The following is a 7,407-nucleotide window of genomic DNA, read 5'->3' as shown; positions in this document are numbered from 1 at the left end:
CCTCCATTGTCGATGCGGCCGCTTGTAGCTGTGGTCACAAGGTCTCTGGTGCCTGTCGCGGCGGCAATCCCCGACTCCGGTGGTGGACACCGGAAGTAAGGGATGCTGTCAAGCTGAAGAAGGAGTCCTACTTGTTTTTGTTGGTAGGTGGGACCCCGGAGGCAGCTGACAGTTACCGGCAGGCCAAGCGTGCCACAGCCCGTGCGGTCGCAGAGGCAAAAACTCGGGTCTGGGAGGAGTTCAGGGAGGCCATGGAGGAGGACTATCAGTCGGCCTCGAAAAAATTCTGCCAAACCGTCCGACAGCTCAGGAGGTGGAAGCAGCTCTCCACCAGCACTGTCTACGGTGCTCTACGATGAATACTTCGAGGATCTCCTCAATCCCATTGTCACGTCTTCCGAAGAGGAAGCAGAGGCTGGGGACTCAGAGGCAGACTCATCCATTACCCAGGCCGAAGTCACAGAGGTGGTTAGAAAGCTCCTCGGTGGCAAGGCTCCTGCGGTGGATGAAATCCATCCTGAGTATCTTAAATCTCTGGATGTTGTGGGACTGTCTTGGCTGACATGCCTCTGCAACATTGCGTGGTGGTTGGGGACAGTGCCTCTGGATTGGCAGACCGGGGTGGTGGTCCCTCTGTTTAAGAAGGGGGACCGGAGGGTGTGTTCCAACTACAGGGGGATCACACTCCTCAGCCTCCCCGGTAAGGTCTATTCCAGAGTACTGGAGAGGAGAATTCGACCGATACTCGAACCTCGGATTCAGGAGGAGCAGTGTGGTTTTCGTCCTGGTCACGGCACACTAGACCAGCTCTACACGCTCCATCGGGTGCTCGAGGGTTCATGGGAATTCGAGTGGACCATGTTCTCCACCTCCATTGTCGATGCGGCTGCTCGTAGCTGTGGTCGCAAGGTCTCTGGTGCCTGTCGCGGCGGCAATCCCCGAACCCAGTGGTGGACACCGGAAGTAAGGGATGCCGTCAAGCTGAAGAAGGAGTCCTACTTATCTTTGTTGGTAGGTGGGACCCCAGAGGCAGCTGACAGGTACCGGCAGGCCAAGCGTGCCGCAGCCCGTGCGGTCGCAGAGGCAAAAACGCGGGTCTGGGAGAAGTTCGGGGAGGCTATGGAGGAGGACTATCGGTCGGCCTCGAAGAGATTCTGGCAAACCGTCGGACGCCTCAGGAGGTGGAAGCAGCTCTCCACCAGCACTGTTTACGGTGCAGGTGGGGAGCTGTTGACCCTGACTGGGGATGTTGTCGGGCGGTGGAAGAAATACTTCGAGGATCTCCTCAATCCCATCGTCACGTCTTCCAAAGAGGAAGCAGAGACTGGGGACTCAGAGGCGGACTCATCCATTACCCAGGCCGAAGTCACCGAGGTGGTTAGAAAGCTCCTCAGTGGCAAGGCTCCTGGGGTGGATGAAATCCATCCTGAGTACCTTAAGTCTCTGGATGTTCTGGGGCTGTCTTGGCTGACACGCCTCTGCAACATCGTGTGGCAATCGGGGACAGTGCCTCTGGATTGGCAGACTGGGGTGGTGGTCCCTCTGTTTAAGAAGGGGGACCGGAGGGTGTGTTCCAACTATAGGGGGATCACACTCCTCAGCCTCCCCGGTAAGGTCTATTCCAGAGTACTGGAGAGGAGAATTTAATCGATGGTCGAACCTCGGATTCAGGAGGAGCAGTGTGGTTTTTGTCCTGGTCGCAGCACACTGGACCAGCTCTACACACTCCATCGGGTGCTCGAGGGTTCATGGGAGTTTGCCCAACCAGTCCACATGTGTTTTGTGGATCTGGAGAAGGCGTTTGACCGTGTCCCCTGGGGTACCCTGTGGGGAGTGCTGCGGGAGTACGGGGTCCGGGGTCCTTTGCTAAGGGCTATCCGGTCCCTGTACGACCGTAGCAGGAGCTTGGTTCGCATTGCCGGTAGTAAGTCAGACCTGTTTCCAGTGCACGTTGGCCTCTGCCAGGGCTGCCCTTTGTCACCAGTTCTGTTCATTATTTTTATGGACAGAATTTCTAGGCGCAGCCAGATTGTAGAGGGGGTCTGGTTTGGGAACCACAGAATCTCGTCTCTGCTGTTTGCGAACAATGTGGTTCTGTTGGCTTCGTCAAATCAGGACCTTCAGCGTGCACTGGGGCGGTTTGCAGCGTCCGGGATGAAAATCAGCACCTCCAAATCCAAGGCCATGGTTCTTGACCGGAAAAAGGTGCTTTGCCCTCTTCAGGTCGGTGGAGTGTCCTTGCCTCAAGTGGAGGAGTTTAAGTATCTCGGGGTCTTGTTCACGAGTGAGGGACGGATGGAGCGTGAGATCGATAGACGGATTGGTGCAGCATCTGCAGTGATGCGATCGCTGTATCGGACCGTCGTGGTGAAGAGAGAGCTGAGTAGGGGGGCAAAGCTCTCGATTTACCGATCGATCTACGTTCCGATCCTCACCTATGGTCATGAGATTTGGCTCATGACCGAAAGAACAAGATCGCGAGTACAAGCGGCTGAGATGAGTTTCCTCCGCAGGGTGGCTGGGCGCTCCCTTAGAGATAGGGTAAGGAGGTCGGTCACTCGGGAAGAGCTCGGAGTCGAGCTGCTGCTCCTTCATGTCGAAAGGAGTCAGTTGAGGTGGCTCGGGCATCTTTTCCGGATGCGCCCTGGACACCTCGCTGGAGAGGTGTTCCGGGCACGTCCCACTGGGAGGAGGCCCCGGGGAAGACCCAGGACACGCTGGAGGGACTATATCTCTCGGCTGGCTTGGGAACGCCTTGGGGTTCCCCCGGAGGAGCTGGGGGAGGTGTGTGTGGATCGGGAGGTCTGGGCGGCTTTGCTTGAGCTGCTGCCCCCGCGACCCGACTCCGGATAAAGCGGAAGAAAATGGATGGATGGGCTTTCTGAGGTCCCAGATAGCTTTTCTTATTTCCTTTTCTAACTTTCAGAATTTAGTAAATTAGCATATGGTCCATTGATACTTATGTGTAGACTAGTCCCTAGAGGCAACTATTTTTGGTTTCAAATCTGGGCAAATGCAGTCCCAGAAAATTCCGAATGTGACAAACAAAAAACAGGTGTTGTAAACAAGTCAATGCTGCTAAAAATACAAACTTGCAGAAACAAAGATACTATTCTGACATGGTTTTGCACATAAGACTGACATGGTTTGCACATAAGACTGGCATAGCATGTTTCAAGTACACACATACTTGTATATGTCAGTAGGTGGGGGGGGCATACCATATTCTGTACCCCCGGTTGAAAAGGTGGGGGGGACATGTCCCCCCCTATCCCCCACCAAATTGCGCCCATGAAATCTTAATTCTAACTCTGGATCCGTGTCACCTCCAAAAGTTAATGGAGTCTTCCATGCCCTAATATCTATCTGTGGTGTAAATTTGGTGAGAATCAGTGAAGTAGTTTTGATGTAATCCTTCAAAGCTTATACTATAAAGTGAAATCTTGATCCAGAATCCAGATCCGGATAACCTCCAAAGTTCAGTGGACACTTCCATGGCTTAATATCTATCTGTGAAGGAAATTTGGTGAAAATCCATGAAGCATTTTTTTACGTAATCGTTCAAAGCCTATATAAAGTGAAATCTTAATCCTAACTCTGGTTCCAGGTCACCTCCAAAATTTAATGGCGTCTTCCATGCCCTAATATCTGTCTGTGAAGCAAATTTTGCAAGAATCCATGAAGCTTTTTTTTAACGTAATCCTTCAAAACCTATATAAAGTGAAATTTTAGTCCTAACTCTGGTTCCAGGTCACCTCCAAAATTTAAAGTGAAATCTTAATCCTGTGGATCCGGGTCACCTCCAAAATTCAGTGGAATCTTACATGCCCTAATATCTATCTGTGAAGCAAATTTGGTGAAAATCCATGAAGCATTTTTTTTTACGTAATCCTTCAAAGCCTATATAAAGTGAAATCTTATTTCTAACGCTGGATCTGGGTCACCTCCAAAATTGAATGGAGTCTTCCATGCCCTAATATCTATCTGTGGTGTAAATTTGGTGAGAATCAGTGAAGTAGTTTTGATGTAATCCTTCAAAGCCTAGATAAAGTGAAATCTTGATCCAGAATCCAGATCCGGATCATCTCCAAAATTCAGTGGACTCTTCCATGGCTTAATATCTATCTGTGAAGCAAATTTGGTGAGAATCCATGAAGCATTTCTTTTTTTTTTTTTTTTTTTTTTACGTAATCCTTCAAAGCCTATATAAAGTGAATCCTTAATCCTAAATTAGAAGGTTATAGCTTGAACTATGTAAACAGAGGAAATAAAATGGGAGGAGGAGTTGCTATATATGTCCATAATAACATTAAATTCAAAGTAATAGGAAATATGACATTGACAATATATGACACATCAGAATGCATAACAACAGAGATACTCAATGCAAAAAAAGAAAAATCTTATTGTAAGCTGCTTATACAGGTCACCTGGTTCAAGTCTGGAATTTTTTACAGAGTGGGTGGAAAAAACATTTTCCACAATAGGTAACAAAAAATATTTATCTGCGGAGATTTCAATATTGATTTGATGAACCCAAATAATCACAAACCAACCGATGACTATATCAATAGGAAGCACAGTATGAGTTTTTATCCAGCTATCACTAAACCTATTAGAATTACATCTCATAGTGCTACTCTCATTGACAACATTTTCACAAATGACATGGAGTCCACAAGTATCAGCGGCCTAATGATCTGCGACATATCTGACCACCTGCCTGTCTTTATATTATATGATGACAACTGTAATCACCGTAAAACACCCCAAAAACCCATATACAAACAAATAAAAAATGACAATGCTATCAACTCACTATATCATAACCTGCTTGAACAAGATTGGTATACAGTATATAAAAGAAATGTGGATTCAGCATTTGATAATTTTTTAGAAATCTTTACTTCAGTAAATAATAAAAACTGCCCAATTTGTCAAATTAGTAAAAACAATATAGCTATAAAAAGTCCATGGATAACCAAGGGGTTACGTAATGCTTGTAAAAAGAAAAATAATTTATCTAGACAGTTTATTAGTTTAAGGACTGAGGAATCTGAACATAAATATAAAATTTATAAAAAATAAACTGACTGATATCATGAGAACTAGCAAAAAACTATACTATAGCAATTTATTACATAACAATAGGAATGACACTAAAAAGGTTTGGGGAATATTGAATACTGTTATTAAGGGTTGTAAAAGTAATAAGTCATATCCAGACTATTTTACTGATAAGAATTTTGATAACTATAATATGAATGACATTGTAAATAGTTTTAACAATTTTTTTGTAAATGTTGGACCAGACTTGGCTGATAAAATTCCTAAGTGCAAAGAAAATCAGCTTGACAATTCACCCATAGAAAATAATTCAAAGACAATGTTTCTGTCTGGAGTAACCAAGGCTGAACTAATAGATACTGTTAATAAGTGTAAGAGCAAATCATCTACTGATTGTTGTGATATAGATATGACTGTAATAAAAAGAATTATGCAGAGTATTTCTAAACCTTTAACATATATATGCAACCTATCATTCCAAACAGGAACATTTCCAAACAAAATGAAAATTGCAAAAGTAATACCATTGTATAAAAATGGAAACAAACACATCTTCACTAACTACAGACCAGTCTCTCTACTCCCTCAGTTTTCAAAAATATTAGAGAAACTCTTTAACAACAGATTAGAGAAATTTATAGATAAACACAACATAATTAATGAAAGTCAGTATGGCTTTAGGTCAGCTAGGTCAACATCAATGCCCATAATTGATGTGGCTGAAGAAATCACGAATAAATTAGACAAGAAGAAATATACAGCTGGAATATTTATTGATCTCAGAAAAGCCTTTGATACTCTTAATCATGGAATTTTACTAAGAAAAATTGGAAAGATATGGCATTACGGGAGTGGCTTTGAACTGGATCCAAAGTTATTTAACAGAGAGACAACAGTTTGTGAAGATGGGTGAATTTCAGTCAGGGTATTTTGGCATTGCTTGTGGGGTCCCACAAGGATCTGTATTGGGTCCAATGTTGTTTAATTTGTATAAAAATGATATATTTGGTGTTTCAAAGTTATTAAAACTAATTCTATTTGCAGATTATACTAATATATTCTATTCTAGTGACAATTATCATGACCTAATTCATAGTATAAATAATGAATTACTTAAACTGAAATTATGGATGGATATTAACAAACTTTCCCTAAATTTAAATAAAACTAAAGTAATATTCTTTGGACACTACAAGGAAAAATTAAATCAGATAATAAATATAGATGGTGTCAGTATAGATACTGTGTCAGAAATAAAATTCTTAGGAATAACTATAGACAGCAAATTAACCTGGAAAGCACACATCAGACACATACAAAGTAAAGTTTCTAAAAGTGTCTCAGTTATTAACAAGGTTAAATACTTCTTAGATTATAATGCATTGTATTCACTGTATTGTTCATTAGTGTTGCCCTACCTAACCTACTGCATTGAAATTTGGGGCAATAACTATAAAAGTTCACTACATCCCCTCTTTATACTCCACAAACGTGCTATTAGAGTTATAGACAAGGTAGGATATTACGAGCACACTCATAATCTATTCCTGCAGTCTAAGTTGTTAAAACTATATGAATTAGTCGATTTTTATAGGGCACAACTTCTGTACAAAGCAAATAAAAATATCCTGCCTATTAATATTCAAAAGCTCTTCACACACAGAGAAGGGGGTTATAGCCTGAGGGGCTGTAGTAACTTTAAGATTCAGCCAGTAAGAACTACGAGGAAAAGTTTGTGTGTGTCTGTGTGGAGTTAAACTCTAGAACCGACTGGGGCAGCAACTTAAGCAATGTACAAATATTCATTACTTCAAATCAAAGTATAAGGAAATGATTTTGTCACAATACAGGGCTGTTGGTTATGATTATATATTTAAAAAATCAGATTAGAACATTTTCAGGAATGTAAAATAATATAAATAACTGCCTATATTATAGTGTGTTATTGATTATACGCGTATATGTGATTAGAGGATCCAGAGTGGGCATTGGGTTTGAGTGCTGACTGTGTTAGGATGAAGCTGTGTCTGGTTTTTGTGGTTGTGCTGCTGCTGGCTCTCCATCTTTCACTGCAGGTGAGGAGCCAGAGTCTGAACAACACCGGTGACGCAGTGAATACAACTATAAACATGACAGTGGCTAGCTACTTCACAACGCCCAGTTTCAACGCTGCAGTGAACACAGTCGAAGACAAATAAAGGTTTTCCAAAGAGCAAGGCCTTCACGCTGCTGCTCCCAGTTGCACTCGTGCCCACTGTGGTACCTGGTGATGGCATTGGCACACGACACATCACCAAGTGGCTTAATGAAATATCTATTTATATTATATAGTAATATGAA

This window comes from Thalassophryne amazonica, chromosome 6 (assembly GCF_902500255.1).
Source record: "Thalassophryne amazonica chromosome 6, fThaAma1.1, whole genome shotgun sequence".
Classification (NCBI taxonomy): domain Eukaryota; kingdom Metazoa; phylum Chordata; class Actinopteri; order Batrachoidiformes; family Batrachoididae; genus Thalassophryne; species Thalassophryne amazonica.
This window is presented reverse-complemented; position numbering follows the sequence as displayed.